Source organism: Mustela putorius, unplaced genomic scaffold (assembly GCF_011764305.1).
Source record: "Mustela putorius furo isolate JIRA1106 unplaced genomic scaffold, ASM1176430v1.1 tig00003898_pilon_pilon_pilon, whole genome shotgun sequence".
Taxonomy (NCBI): Eukaryota; Metazoa; Chordata; class Mammalia; order Carnivora; family Mustelidae; genus Mustela; species Mustela putorius.
In genome coordinates this window covers 17,562,938-17,578,794 of record NW_025422047.1, presented here as the reverse complement: position 1 = coordinate 17,578,794, position 15,857 = coordinate 17,562,938, and the positions used below count along the sequence as shown (strand labels likewise).

Below are 15,857 nucleotides of genomic sequence, written 5' to 3'. Positions count from 1 at the left end.
AGAAACGAAATGAAACTGTAAGGGTTAACAAATGACTCCTAAGATGCTTCCAGATCTGAGTCTAAGATCATTCAACTTTTAAAAATGGGTGTCTTAGGAATAACTCTGGAAAGATTCACAAGAACCAAAGACAAACTGGAAAACTAAGTTTGGGAGAGTCTCTCTCTCTGTATATATACAGTGGTCACTATATACCTGTGGTCTCTTTTGAGTTATGTTTCATATGCATTTATTTTATTTTGAACTTAAAGAACCTATCAGCTGTTGCATTGTGATGCTGTAAAAGAAAAAATAGTAACAAACACTGTCTTTGACTTTTGAATTACGCATGTCACACGCAGGAATAGTGAAAGTATTTTGGTGGAAAAGCAAAACAACAAAAAGCATTAGCCATCAGAGTCCTGGTAAAAGAATTTCAGAATATTAATTAAGAAAAAAACTAACAATCTATGAGACCAATATTAAAACCATTTAAAGAGTTTTAGGAGGTTTTTTCCTTTTCCCTAAAGAAACATCAAGAGAATAACTAATTTTTCTGAAGTTCTGCTCAGGCCTTCAAAGCCTTGTGTTTCTGGACCCTGCCCCTTCCAGGAACAATTCCAATACCTAGCGAAATTTCTGGAGGCTTATAAAGAGAGGAAGTAAAAACAATGCTTTTACCAAGCCCTCTCTCCCAGGGACAAGAAAACTCCTAGTCTGACTCTAAGCTTTCATTCTCCCACTCTAACAATCTGGCTTACGGTCATTTAACTATGCTTCCCCTAACAGTGCTTTTACATTTCATTCTTTTGCTTAAAATTTTTTATTTGTTAGGTGTTTGTATTTTAAGTTTCTCAGGTGATTTTGGTAAAACTCCACCTTCCTTTCACTAAGAATTACTAGGAATCCTCTGCTCTAACCTGACTGGCTTCCTCAGGGTCTCACAAATAAGTTCACTACACCCCTTTGCCTCATTTGTTTCATACAGTGGTGTGTATTTCTCTTCAACAATCTTTCCTATTCCACCCTCAAATTTCACTTCTCCATTCTATCCATATTCTGTACATGCTACAAACACTAGCTGAAGTCCAACCTCTCCGAAGCCCTTCCTAGCTCTTCCAACCCTACTTGGTCTCTTTTCTACTCTGAAGGTCAACAATGCTTCACCATTTGGCCCCAATATTTGTCACTGATTCAAGGGTCTGGTGCCCGGACCGGTATGAACACAGGCTCCTCCAGACCATGACTCACTCCAATATGGTGAATACATTTCATACACCTTCAGAGACACAGCACACTTTTGATTTTTAGAGATACCACCAGTTTTGCTCTAATTAATTTCAGGAGCCTGGGGATATAACAAGCTTTGCTATAGCAATTAAATTAATTTTCAGACTGACATGGAAAAGCAGTTATAATGTCTGAAAAGGCACATGTCCACAATATGTCTTGATGTCTCAAAAGGGAGAAGCGGACTACAGAACTGATCAAAGAGATTGTAGATCCTGGAGTTAGGGTATAATTCTCTTCAGGTAGAGAATATTAAGGAAGAATGAGTTCCATCAGTCAACAGTTAGGCAAAAAAGGAGCCATTCTTCAAGACAATGGCACTAACCCCACCCCAACCTTGACCCCAAGTCCCAAGTGTAGAGAACCTCATTCTTAACAAGGAAAAGAAAAACTAATATTTAAGACTGATGATAGCTCAAAAAAAAAAAAAAAAAGAAAGAAAGAAAGAAAAGAAAAAAAAAACAGAACTGATGAAAGAAGGGATGTCTTAGGAATCATTGCTATTGGCCAAGAAGCTTGGTTACTGCCCTCAGGGTCATAAGGTTTGCCTTGGCACAGTTCTTTTAAAAGGAGCTGATGGACAGTTTTCCTGTAATAGTAGACAAGGGGAATCAAGAGAGCCACACAGAATTAAAGGCAATTTAATGCAAGGAAAAGGGGAGGTTGCTGAGAGGACCCAAAACAAAAGTTCAGGATAATATTTCTCAAATTAACAATTATCATATCAACTGTGGGAAAAAATTATATGTGTGTATATATATATATATATATATATATATATACATATTATGTATATATATGTACATATATATGCATATATATATATAATTAGATTTTATTTACTCATTTGAGAGAAAGAGAGAGCATACAAGCAGGGGAAAAGGCAGAGGGAGAGGGAGAAGCAGGTTCCCCACCTAGTCAGCCAGGAGCCCAATGTGAGACTGGATCCCAGGCCCTGGAGATCATGACCTAAGCTGAAGGCAGATAGATCCCTAATCATCTGAGCTGCCCAAGCACCCATGAAATTGATTTTTAAGTGATAGAATAAGACTATACCTACATCTTAAAAACATATTTCTTTCATTTGCCTGAGTTTCTCAAATTAACAAGGAATCCAGATGCCATATCCTGATATGGAAGCAAAAAAAAAAAAAAAAATCAACTTTTATCTGCATACCTACTATATGCCAGGTACTTTACTATATACATCACCTCATACTAATTCTGAAAAATATTACTATCCCCGTATCATAAATTGAAGAAACTGCAACTCAGACAATAAAGTCCCTGCCCAAGGATATACCTTCTTTCTCAACAGTGGATGTGAGATTTGAACTTGACCCCAAAATCCATGGTTTTTAAACTGTATCACGCTGCCTCTATAAAATACTTTCTACCAAGGTTTTACTTTTATGTTACAACACACTACACAGTAACAGAAACAAATTACTAAAGTGAGAGTAAATAGCAACAAGAAGCCACAGCTAGAGGCAAAAGAGAAGGACAACCTATAAAATAAAATAAAATAAAAAAACACAAAATTGTGGAACAATGTAATGCAATTACTAACAGCCTATAAATCAAAAACCTCAGAAGACAAATCAGTAGCACAGAATAATACCCAATGCACACAATGAATTCTCAATTTTATATCCTCCAAATCATCTTGGTTAAACTAAGTTTGAAGGATTCCATTTAAGAATTTCATTTCATCAACAAATGGTGCTGGGAAAACTGGACAGCTACATGCAAAAGACGCCACTAGACTACTTTCTTTCACATACACAAAAATAAACTCAAAATGGGTTAAGGACCAAATGTGAGATCTGAAACTATTAAAATCCTTGAAGAGAGCACAAAACGTAATTTCTCTAACATCAGCTGTAGCAACACATTTCTACATACGTCTCCAGAGGCAAGGGAAACAAAAGCAAAAATAAACTATCAGGACTATGACAAAATAAAAAGCTTCTGCATGGCAAAGGAAATAATCAACAAAACCGAAAGGCAACCCACTGAAAAGAAAATATTTGCAAAATATATATTCAATAAAAGGTTAGTACCCAAAATACATAAGAAACTGATACAAATGAACACCCCAAATTAACAAATAACCCAATTAAAAAATGGGTAGAAGAACATGAACAGACTTTCTCCAAAGAAGACATACAGATGGCAACAGACACATGAAAAAATGCTTAACATCACTCATCATAGGGAAATGCAAATTAAAACTACAATGAGATACCGCCTCACAGCTGCCAGAACGTCTAAAATTAAAAAAAAAAAAAAAACAACAACAACAACACAAGAAACAACAAGTGCTGGTGAGGATGTGGAGAAAAAGGTACCCTCTTGCATGGTGGGAATGCAAACTGGTGCAGCCACAATGGAAAACACTATGGAGGTTCCTCAAAAAATTAAAAAAGAACTACCCTACAACTCAGCAATTGTACTACTAGGTATTTACCCAAAGGATACAAAAATATTGATATGGAAGCAGTCCAAGTGTCCATCAACAGATGAATAAAGAAGATGCGGTATACAATGGAATATTACACAGCCATAAAAAAGAATGAAATCTTACAATGTGCAACAATTAAATCTCCCCAGGTGGGTTTTGTATTCTAGGATGCTGGTGGGAACAGATGGTTACCAGAAGGGCAGGGAGAGGAATGGGTGAAATGGATGATGGAAATGAAATAGTACACTTATCATGAAGAAAAAGAAAGAAAAGAAGAAAGGAAGAAAGAAGATTAGGAAAAATTTTATAATACATTTTACAAAAAATGACATTTAAAATAGTTTTGAAAAGATTTCAGTCTTCCCACAAAGATTTCAATTGGTAACCTTGGACAATATAGTGAACTATCTTTGTCCCTGTGTTCTCATCTGTGAAACAAAAATAATAATAGTACCTATCTCGTGGGCCTGATATATTAATTCATTAGATGAATTAATATAGGTATTAATATATTCTATGTTATATATTATATGAATATATATTAATATATTCTATGAATTAATATATGTATTAATTCATTAGATGAATAAATACATATAAATCACTTAGAATACTTATTGGCAGGTGTTCACTAAATGTTAGCTAATGAAGTCATTAATTATTCTCAAAGTTCATTTTAAGGAATACTTCATTAGTTCATATTACTATGCTGTAATCCATATAATGCAGTTAACCACAGAGATTAGGTAAGAAAGATGAAGACTAAAAAAGAATACATAAAAGTGAGAGATGGATGTTTACAAAGAGAACAGTAGAAGATAGGTGCCAAGTTACCACCTTGCCCACATTTCTACCAAAATTTATCAAATTATCTCTTTCCTCCTCAGGTTGTGAGCACTCTGAAGGCAGGTACTTTTATATTATTTTATATTTTACATTATTTTATGTCATTATTTATATTATACCATCATACTGCCTGCAACATAAGAGACACTAAACACGTGTATAATAAGGGGGGATCAGAAAGTTTTTGGTTTTTGTTTTTAAGATTTTTATTTATTTGTCAGAGAGAGAGAGCAAGTGAGCAAAGAAGCAGGCTCTCCATGTAGCAAGGAGCCTGATGTGGGGCTCAATCACAACCTGAGTGGAGGTAGCTGCTTAACCAAGTGAGCCACCCAGGCATCCCTGGGGATCAGTAAGCTTTGAGATCAATGATGGGAGTACCTGATTTAACCATATCCTAACTGGGCCAGGGGTTAGAGACAATAAAGACCTATTATCACTTTTTACTCAATAGATTATCAACACTCTATTTCCCTTTTCTTTCTGAACTAGAAAATTAATTTCTAAAATGTTTAAAAATAGTTAACTTGTTCTAAAATTAGATATCATTCAAATGATAAAACAAATTTCAGTAATTTATGTTAAATATTACAAATATTGCTCTGATTAGTCTGTTATCTCCAAGGTTAATTCTAATGGTCAAAAGGTCAGAGTCACAGCAATAAACAGACACTACATAAGAGACACACCTACTTTTTAGCTGTTAATCTGCCATGTGCAGTGCAGATACAAAAAAAAATTAAAGGCACAGGTACCTCTGACCTCTGGTACCAAAATAAGCATGTTTGGGGATGACCAACCCTAAGCCCCCTTGTCTGGGACCAACCTTACCCCAGATCCTGTTTAGTATACAGGCTAAGCAACCATCAATTCCCCTCCCTCACAGATATTTGGTGCAAGGGATGGATATCCCTACCCCGGGCAGGAGAGCAGTCCAATTCTTCACCAGGAATATGGAAAGCTGGGAAACAAAACCTGAATTGAGAGATCATATGTCTCTGGTCTGGGGGCAGCATCACAGCAAGTTTAAGTCATATGCTGAAGCTAAGGGGAAAGCAAAAAAACAAGAGAAAGCCAGTCCAAAAAGGAGATAATGAAGCAGGCCTGGGGCAAGGATGAGGGAGAAAGGCACTTGCCCTGGGTGCAAGATTTAAGAGGGCACCAAAGAAACCTCAGCGATCAAGAAAGGTAAATACTATAATGCAGTCTTAAAAAAAAATCCAGATTAGTGTCCTACAATGGAGCAGCGGCACAACAGAAAACTGAAGAGAGTCCATGCAAGCTGCAGGCGGAGGAGGAAGTACAAAGGCTTTCCAAGTGCCGGCTCTGGGTTCCCAGCTGAGAACCCAGCTGTAAGGGAATTCAGCTATCTTAAAAACAATCCACTGCAATTCCCAACCCTGCCACCATACCTTCTGGAAACCTAGCTTAAGTGTCAGTCGTTTTCCCTGAGGCCTAAAAACCTTGGCTAATGCATAATACACCTTTTGGAAAATGAGACATGCACATAAAACTACTTAAAAAAAAAATCAAAGCAAAATAAAATTAACTGATAAAAGAATGGGACTGGTAAATAGTGCTACAAAAGATCAGAGATCACTGTGGGTGGTAAGGGAAGGACAGATTTAGCTAGAGAGGAGAAGCATATACTAAGCAAAGAGAAGGGGTAGGGAAGGAATAGGAAAGGAGCCAGCAAAAGGACAGGAAAGGAAAAGGGAAGGAGTGATCTTCACACACCCTGTATTCTGACAAAGTTCCTTGCTTTCCTGCCTCCAACCCTCAGATCACACTGCTCATTATATCTTTTCCCCTTTTCTCCTGTTCAAATCCTTTCATATCTTTCAGGGACAGTTCAAACAACATTTCTTTGAAGAGGCTTCCCTAGTATCCTTTTTTTTTTTAAAGATTTTATTTATTTATTTGACACAAAGATCACAAGTAGGCAGAGAGCAGGCAGAGAGAGAGGGGAAGCAGGCTCCCTGCTGAATGGAGAGCCAGGACCCTGGGATCATGATCTGAGCCGAAGGCAGAGGCTTTAACCCACTGAACCACCCAGGTGCTCCATCCCTGGTATTCCATTCAGAAGGAGATATATGCCAGAAGTGAGGTGTTGGCAATGGGAAAAGACAAAAAGAGAAGAGGGTATGGCAAGGGGGAAGGCTAAGGAGCTGAATGCAATGATAAGCACTACTCTCTCGAGAGAGAGCAAACTATACCCAGGAGTTCACCTGGGATGCAGTACCATGTGTTAAGAGAGCAGAAAGATTGTTTGAATAGCCAAACTCTGGAAACAGCCCAGATGTCCATCAATAGTTGAACGGATAAAGAAGATGTGGGGTATCAGTCAGCCATCAAAAATAAAATAAAACAAAATCAAATCAAATCAAATCGTACCATTTGCAATGACACGGATTGAACCAGAGGGTATTATGTTAGGCAAAATAAGTTAATCAGAGAAAGACAATTATATTATTTCATTTATAAGTGGAGTTTAAGAACAAAACAGAGGATCATAGAGGAAGGGAGGGAAAAATAAAATTAAATGAAATCAGAGACAAACTGTAAGAAACTCTTAACTATAGAGGAGGGAAGGTGGGTGGAGGAAGGGGTCACTGGGTTACAGGCATAAAGGAAGGCACTTGACGTAATGAGCACTGGGTGTTAAATGCAACTGATGAATCACTAAACCCTACCTCTGAAACTAACAATACACTATGTTAATTGGATTTTTAAAAAGATTGCTTGACAAAGAGTAATAATGAGGTCTCAAAGTGGCAAAGCAAAGGCAGGTGGAAAGGGTGTGCAGATGAATTACAAGGCCTTGGAGAGATGAAAATATGCATTTGACTTTCAAATAATCACATATTTATTGATATTTGCCAATCTAATTAAGCATTCTGCCCCCCCCCACCAACTCACCTTCACCTACTCCCATACTTTCACTAAGGAGGTGTAACACTCCAGTGACATTATTAAAGCGGAAACAAAGAAAGAGGTCTTTAAGAATACTAACTTGGGTTAATGATCACCCACCATGAACAAAAATAAATGTTGGGATTATTTCAAATTTTGCAATACCTGCACCAGGGTAAGGGTTGCCTGAATAGACACCGGACTTATAATGTAATACATTAAGGGGCCTCCTCTCTTTTCACTGCATGCATATCAAAGAAATACTCCATAATGACTCTTAACTAAAAAGATAACACCGGGGCGCCTGAGTGGCTCAGTGGGTTAAGTCTCTGCCTTTGGCTCAGGTCATGATCCCAGGGTCCTGGGATAGAGCCCCACGTCGGGCTCTCTGCTCAGCGGGGAGCCTGCTTCTCCCTCTCCCTCTGCCTGCCTCTCCGCCTGCTTGTGATCTCGGTCTCTGTCAAATAAATAAATAAAAACCTTAAAAAAAAAAAAAACACACCCAGGGAACCAAAATATTTTGTTGGTTATAGTTTTCCATGTAGAAATCCCTTTACCTTATAATAACAATTAATAACCTCCTGCTCAAAGGGTCTTCTATGCAATAGGCTCAGGAACTTTAAGACTCTTACCTATATGCCTATATACATATTTAAATAATATATAAACGTCAGATTGTTGCTTCTGGTTAAAACAACCAAAAGCTCAGAGAATACACGTGAAATAAATTCAACCTGCCATTACATTCTCCTCTACTCTTGTCCTCAGCCCTCATTTTCTTGCAGCTTGCCCTATTTTCATCCATTTTTTTTCTCACCCACTTCAGGAACTGTATTCACTTGCATGTACTTGTAATGATATTAGTGCTCAGATATGCTCTGATAGGAAACTGTTTATTTATAAAGGGTTATCTCTGTGTATCAGGTACCTTAGTTTGCAAGTTTGTCTTGGTGTGTTTGTGTTCTTTAGTGAGTAGGTGTAGGTGTTTGAGCATATGTACCTGAGGGAGTATATATCTTTATAGGTCAAAAAGTGTGTACATCTGTGAGTGATAGCTGCTTCTCTGTATTTCAACGACTCTCAAACTATTCAGAGCATAAGAGCAAAAGAAATAAGTCACAAAAGATTATATACTGTATGATTCCATTTTTATGAAATGTCTAGAATAGGCAAACCCACATAGACAGAAAGCAGATTAATGGCTGCCTGGGGTGGTAGGGGACAGGAGAGGCTGGGGAAAGCCAGCAGCAGCTGCTAATGCGTAAGGGGTTTCTTTTTCAGCATGATGAAAATGTTCTAAAATGGATTATGGTGATGGTTGCTCAACTCTCTGAATATACTAAAATCCACTGACTGGTACTCTTCCAGTGGGAGAACTGGATGGTGTGTGAATTTCAATAAAGCTGTTATATATTAAAGAGAGAAAATAAGGAAACCCGAGCTGTCCTGTATTTCCACAGAAAGGTAACCTGTCTTTGAAAATGTTAACTTTGCTTCTATTTTACTTAAGCTTTGGATTCAAGATTCCCCACTAAAAAGTCCCCTAACTGCTCTTTTCTCCATCTCCAGCTTTCTCTTTACTAACAATGACACACATGTGTCATTGTGACACACACATGTGTCACTGTCAGGAGACAGTGTTTCCTGATTATTGTTCAGTGTCATAACAGAAAAAACAGATACACCATGATACACCCATATAAAAATATGGATATGGATGAACAAAGCCCAAAAGGAAATGAGGAAAAATTCAAATAGCTACACTGGAGTAATACAGTTTGGCATGGAAAACAAAGGCAGAGGAAAAACTATACTTCTTTACTACTTGCAGTCCACTGCAAGTCCCTGAGACAGGCAGAGTAACATTCCTCTAGGAACTCAGCAGCCTGGATGTTAACGCTTTGCTAGGGGCAAAAGGCATCTTAGCCCCACCCCCAGAATCCTGGGGGTCTACCTTAGGGTGTGAAAATTCCTTTGGAAACTTGCTTTATCTCTATCCCCAAGATATATTCTGGCAGTTATCCCCCATATAAACCACTGATATACACCAGAAGGGTCTCATGACTAAGGTTTATTTAGACAGTAAAAAATGACCTTTTCCTAACAACAGCTAGCCCTATTCAAGGTCCTGGAAACCTTGCTTCCAAAATTCCTTAGAGGCTTCCCCATCTCTAACCCCCTCCCAACTTGAAAGTATACAATGTGCCACTCCTCACAACCCTAGTGCAGCCCCTTCTGCCCACAAGTCCTTCCCCATGCTTTAATAAAAACTACCTTTTTGCACCAAAGATGTCTCGAGAATTCTTTCTTGGCCATCGGCTCCAAATCCCAACATCTTTCCTACCTCACAGTTGAGGTGACACTCTTTAAAAAATAGTATTGTATTGTGTTATATCGGCCAGTAAAATCTGGGAGAAGAAAAAACCAACCTGTCTCCTTAGAAATTGTTTCAAGTCTAAGTCAGGAATTGTGTTGCACAAAGGACAGGACTAGAGTAGTGGAATAAAAAGATGGAAACTAAAACACATGGATTATATATAGTTCTATTTTCAGCAAATCAATAAACAAGGAAATATTAAGCTCTTTATAGCTTGCTCTAATAGAGGAGATCTCTCTGGGCTTGAATCTCCTTTCTCCCCAGTATCAGCCTGGCTTATGGGCATGGTGTAACTGCTACTGAAACTAAGGTTGCCTCCATTACCTCAACCTACAGGAAACCCATTTCAAATTCAAATTCATTATTGGCAGTCCTGCATCAAAAAATATAAGGTAACCAGCCCTGGATTAATCTCAGGGTAGCTGCAGTCTGGAAGAAGTGCATAAAAGGTTTTTATATTTTCCTTTTCCTTTTAAAGATACAGGGCCCATGCTTAAGACACTACAAATAAAAGCACAATGAAAATAAAAAGTAGCCCTACTGATTTTCAATTAAGATACCAAGTCCATCTAAGGGAGAAAGGCAAAAAAAATTTTTAACTATGTTGCTGGCACAACTAGATATCTGAATGAAGGGAAAATGAACCTAAACTCCTACCTCCCATCTTTACAAAAAAATTAATTTGAGAGGGACCACAGACCTAAATGTAAAACCTGGAACAAGTATGCTTCGGAAAAGAAACAGAGAATATCTTTGCAACCCTAGGAACAGGCACAAAACACACTAACCATAAAGTTAAAAACCGATAAAATGGACTTCATAACAATTAAAAATTTCTGCTCATCACATCATCAAGAAAATAAATAGAAAAGCCAAAGACTGGGTTAAAATTGTACATCTGAAAAGGACTTGTACTCACAATATATAAAGAACTCCTAAAAACTACAGTTAAAAGATCAATCACCCAGTGAAAAAAATAGACTAACAGATACTTTACAAGAGAAGTCAATTACTATCTAGTGAAGTTCCTTAATTGTCAAAAAAAAAAACCCCACAAACAAACAAATTAAGGAACACCCGGGAGGCTCAGTCAGTTAAGCAGCTGCCTTTGGCTCAGGTCATAATCCCAGTCCTGGGATGGATTCCTGCATAGGTAGCCTGCTTCTCTCTCTCCCTCTGCCTGCCCCTCCCTCTGTTTGTGCATGCATGCCCTTTCTCTGACAAGTAAATAAAGTTTACAAAAAAAAAAAAAAAAAAAAAAAAACAGATTAAAACCACAACGAGGTACCATTTTACAGCTTCTAATGTGGCTAAAATAAAGTCTGACAGCACTAAAATTCAGCAACATAAAAAAATGTGAAGCAACTGGAACTCATATATAAACCATTTTGGAGAACTGTGTGGCAGTTTTTTAGTAAAGTTAAACATACATCTACCCTATGACTCAGTAATTCCATTCCTAGGTACTTATCAAGAAAAATGAGAACATCTATCCGCAAGAGATTTGAAAAGGAAATGTTCATAACAACTTTATTTCTAATAACCCAATCCTGGAAAAAACCCAAACATTCATCAAAAATAAAACAGATAAAGAGCTTAGGTTATGTTCTTATAATGGAATACATTCTTCAATAAAAATGTACCAACTGGGGCACCTGGGTTAAACACTCAGGTCATGATCTCACGGTCCTGGGATCAAGGCGCTCCCCCACCTCCCACTAGGCCTTGAACTCCCTGCCAAGCTCTGAGCTGGGTCTGCTTGTCCCTCTCCTTCTCCCTCTGCCCCTCCCCCTGCTTACGCTCTCTCTGGCAAAATCTTTTTACAAAAAAGTACCAATACACACAGATCAATCTCAAAAACATTATATAACACAAAAGAAGCCAGACACACAAAAAAGCATATATACTACTGTACAACTCCATTTATGTCAAGTCCAAGAGTAGGCAAAACAAATCTATGGTGTCAGAAACACGAGGCTGAAAGTGGTTGCCTTAGTGGAGGAGTGTGGGTGAGGAATGACTAGAAAGGGGCATGAGGGAACTTTCTATGGTGATAAAAATGTTTTCTATCTTATTTTGCTAGAAGTTACAGTGTATAAAGTTGTTAGAACTCCTTGAACTGGACACTCAACATATGTGCATTTTATTGAACGTTACTGATAACTCAATAAAAATACAAAGTAGCACTTTGCTTCAAGATACGTTAATCATTTTGTTTCAAATGAAATTCTAGAATATGACATAATAGACAACTACATTTTCAATTATTTGCCACTCTCAATTACTCACATCTTTATTCCTTCATTACTGCAAATACCCAAATGGATTACAGACACAGCTATCAGAATATATGTTCACATTTAATTTTCATAAATAGCAAATTTAGATTGATCCTACACAATTTCAATAGGTACCTAACGGACTGTCAGAAATCCAGTAGACTTTTCTGTTTTCTATAGTATTATCCTCTCAATATGATCTTATAGCTGTGATTTATAGTTGTGTTGATCTGCTATAAAAATGAGTAAGTGATGGTCCCTGGCTGTTTTGGTTGGTGGAATATGATTGGAACTAGGGGTTGCAGGGTATAGAGATTACTTAAAAACAACAACAACAAACCTTAAAACAAACAAACAAAAAGAATAAGTATGATATATAAATCAAAGGTCTTCAAGGAAAGTCACTGATATAATATAGATCTGATATAATATATAATATATCACTGATATAATAGAAAATAATGCTTTAGCCACTATGACAGCCTAGAAAATAATGCCCTCCTCAACTATTTTAATCAAGAGAGAGCCCATACATATTTAACTTTAAGAACAATTGAAAAGCGGGCGCCTGGGTGGCTCAGTGGGTTAAGCCACTGCCTTCGGCTCAGGTCATGATCTCAGGGTCCTGGGATCGAGTCCCGCATCGGGCTCTCTGCTCAGCGGGGAGCCTGCTTCCCTCTCTCTCTCTGCCTTCCTCTCTGCTTACTTGTGATCTCTCTCTGTCAAATAAATAAATAAAATCTTTAAAAAAAAAAAAAAAGAACAATTGAAAAGCAAAAAGCATGATGAATAGTTTGCCAGCTAACTGGAACCATAAAAAATAAGAGCCTAAATAACAAGATTTACTATATTAGTAACATATATTAGTACATCCAACTGATATCTGAAAACCCAGGAGGCCCTTTTCTCTGGTTTTACCAAGTTCTCTTTCATCTTTCTTTCTCATCTTTTCCTCTCCCTCTTTTGGTTTCTATCCCAGTATAGTTTTATCCCCACCGCCTCTCACTCTCCCTATGATATTGCTAACTGATTTTCATACAGCCAGATCGCCCCAGGTTCCAAATAAATTTACAAAATTGTACTGTATTCTATGTAGATTTGTCACATACTCAAAACTGTAGAGAGAGTATAGCCTGAGGGCTACCTTCAGGTGAAGTTATTAACTGCAGAATAATTTGGCCTGGAGGGTAGACCACAAAACTTTAGAATTAGTCATAAAAACATGATTAAAAGAAATTGAGAACTGGGACAGTAACATTCTCAGGAAATCATTTTTGTTCCTTCGGGTCTACCACAGGACTTGGAGTGACAAATGGGGCCAATGTTTCCTGAATGAATAAAATAAATGAATATTGCAAATCAGAGATATTTAGGGCTAGAATAATCTTGGGATCATCTGGTCTAATAACCTTATTTTACTTACTTACTTACTTACTTAATTAAGTTTATTTGACAGAAGGGGGAGAGCATGAGCAGGGGGAGGGGCAGAGGGAGAAGCAGGCTCCCCACTGAGCAGGGCAGAATGGGGGCTGGATCCCAGGACCCTGGAACCATGACCTTAGTGAAAGCAGACCCTTAACCAACTGGGCCACTCAGGTGTCCCTAATAACAAACTCCACACACCTGGATAGCTGGGTAGAGCGCAAGATTCTTGATCTCTGGGTTGTGAATTGAAGCCCCAGGTGAGGAGCAGAGATTACTTAAAAAAAATAAAGAAACAAGAAATCCTCACCAGAGGGAAAGTAAGGAAGCTTATAGAGTTAGAATATACTGAGTTTCGCATTTTAATTCTTTTTTTCTTTCCTAGAAATGAGTTAGAAAGGGGATTGTAAATATAATGACTTCCGACTCTGAAAGAAGGGGAAGGATAAAAGCCAAAGACTAGAAGGAAGAGACTAGCAAAAATAAATGAGGCTGGACAAAACTATTTTTCTAAGCCTAATATATTTTTTGACAGGCCAATTAATTAATCAAACTAATCCTCCAAAAAATTAATCTGAAGGATTCTCAGAAAAAGAAACATGAGCTGCATGAAAAATGTTACAAACCAAGGGAGACCGCACAGAGCTAACTTAAATCTCCACAGGCTTATTTCCTGTGCAAGTATGACCTCCTGGGATAAGTTTTACTGCAGTGTTCATTACCAGACGACTTTTGGTTTTAAGAGAAGCCAAGGGCACGTTGGAAATGCGATTCTTAACTAAACACTAAAAAAAAAAAAAAAAAAGAAAGAAAAGAAAAGAAAGAAAGAAAGGGAAAGAAAAAAGCTCTTTTCCCATTTGTTTGTAATTAGATTGCAGGCTTGCAGAGGAAACACACCAACTTCATAAGCAGAAATACAACGACCCAGTCACGTCCTCAAAACAAATCAACACACAAACTTCACAGCTGGATCCAGCTGTGCTGCCCAGGAGCCAGGAATTTATTTTAAGGCAGAGGATATAGATCAAAAACGGCAAATCCAAGACAAGCCAGATTTAAACCCCCCTCCCCGCCCGCAAAAGGGTGTGACCTAAGGTTCGTTTTTTTTTTTTTTTTTTTTTTCCTTTCTCCACTTTCTTTCTAACTTTCAACTAGCAGAAGCCTTTGAAGGAGTGTTGCTGAGAAAGCCTTTTTAAGAGGATCGCCCCTCAGCTACCCCTCCGTGGAGTGGAAGGGGCTGACAGGCACCGCGAGCTCGCGCAGCTTCGGCAGGCGCGGGCTCCGGCGGGAGGGGAAGGGGCCGGTCCCGAACCCGGGGAGGCTGGGCCCCCGAGTGATTCATCAGCAACCGGGGGTTCGCGCGCCTCCAGCGCGGGCCACGCCCAGCGCGCCCCACGGCCCCTACCCGGGCCCGTTCGCCCCCCTCAAGCAGCCCCCAATGTCTCCACGCTCCTCCCAAGAGACACCAGTAGGGTTAGGAAAACTGGGCTGGCGGCTGAAGGGCAGCAACCTCTCCCTCCTCAGCCACCATGGCCGGTGCGACTCCCTGCCTGCGCCCGCAGACGGACTTCCTGGAAAGCACCGGGCTGGGCTTACCTAACTGGCTCCCTTTGGGGCCGCCGACCTTCTTCACAGACCCGCGAGAAAGGCCTGTCCCTCGGTTCCCGGGACCCGCCCGTAAGCCTGCTTCTTTCTCCTTGCGAGTTGCCCGACCCACTCGCGGATGCCCCAACCCGACCGCTCTATCGGTGCTGCTGGTTCCCTCTCCGCTACGGACGCGCGTGCGCACTCCTAGGTTGCGGGGCATCTTGGGAGTTGTAGTTCCGGCAAGGAGGGCGACGCTCTGAGCTGAGCCTGGTTTTTGCAATTTGTAGGATGTTCGGAAGCAGCTGCGGATAGCAAGCCTTACTCCAGCAGGCGACAAGGATCTTTACTAGTGAAAATCTCTACCCTGGACCCTTTGGGAGCTATAAACAGCAACTCGAGGCTCTTTGGGATAGAGTTCTTTACTTTGACTTTCACTGAAGAGGCATTCAAGGCAGGGCTTATATCCTACCCTTGCTTGTTAATGCAAGGACATGACATCGAGCCCTTTAAGCTCGTCGTGAAAAACTGTTAGGAAAGTAAACAAAGGCGAAGTCACAAAAGGGGCAGAAATCACGCAGATGTCATCTCAAGGGCGTAGCGACCCTAGGGATTTCCTTGGGCATGTACAAGGGATGATGTCTCAGCGATAGCCCCTGTATACCTGGACAGTTTGGGCCGCAACCCATCTTCCCATTCCAGCCTC

At 39.3% G+C, this 15,857-nt stretch overlaps 1 protein-coding gene across 1 annotated transcript in view; it reads right to left on the bottom strand.

Moving 5' to 3' along the window:
• The window catches only part of TMOD3 (tropomodulin 3), a 76,581-nt gene extending 61,232 nt beyond the window's left edge, over positions 1-15,349 (bottom strand). Inside the window, exon 1 of the mRNA XM_004755422.3 lies at positions 15,164-15,349. The gene's annotated coding sequence lies outside the window, so the exon portion shown is untranslated. The remainder of the gene's footprint in view (positions 1-15,163) is intronic.
• Between the last annotated feature and the right edge of the window lie 508 nt (positions 15,350-15,857).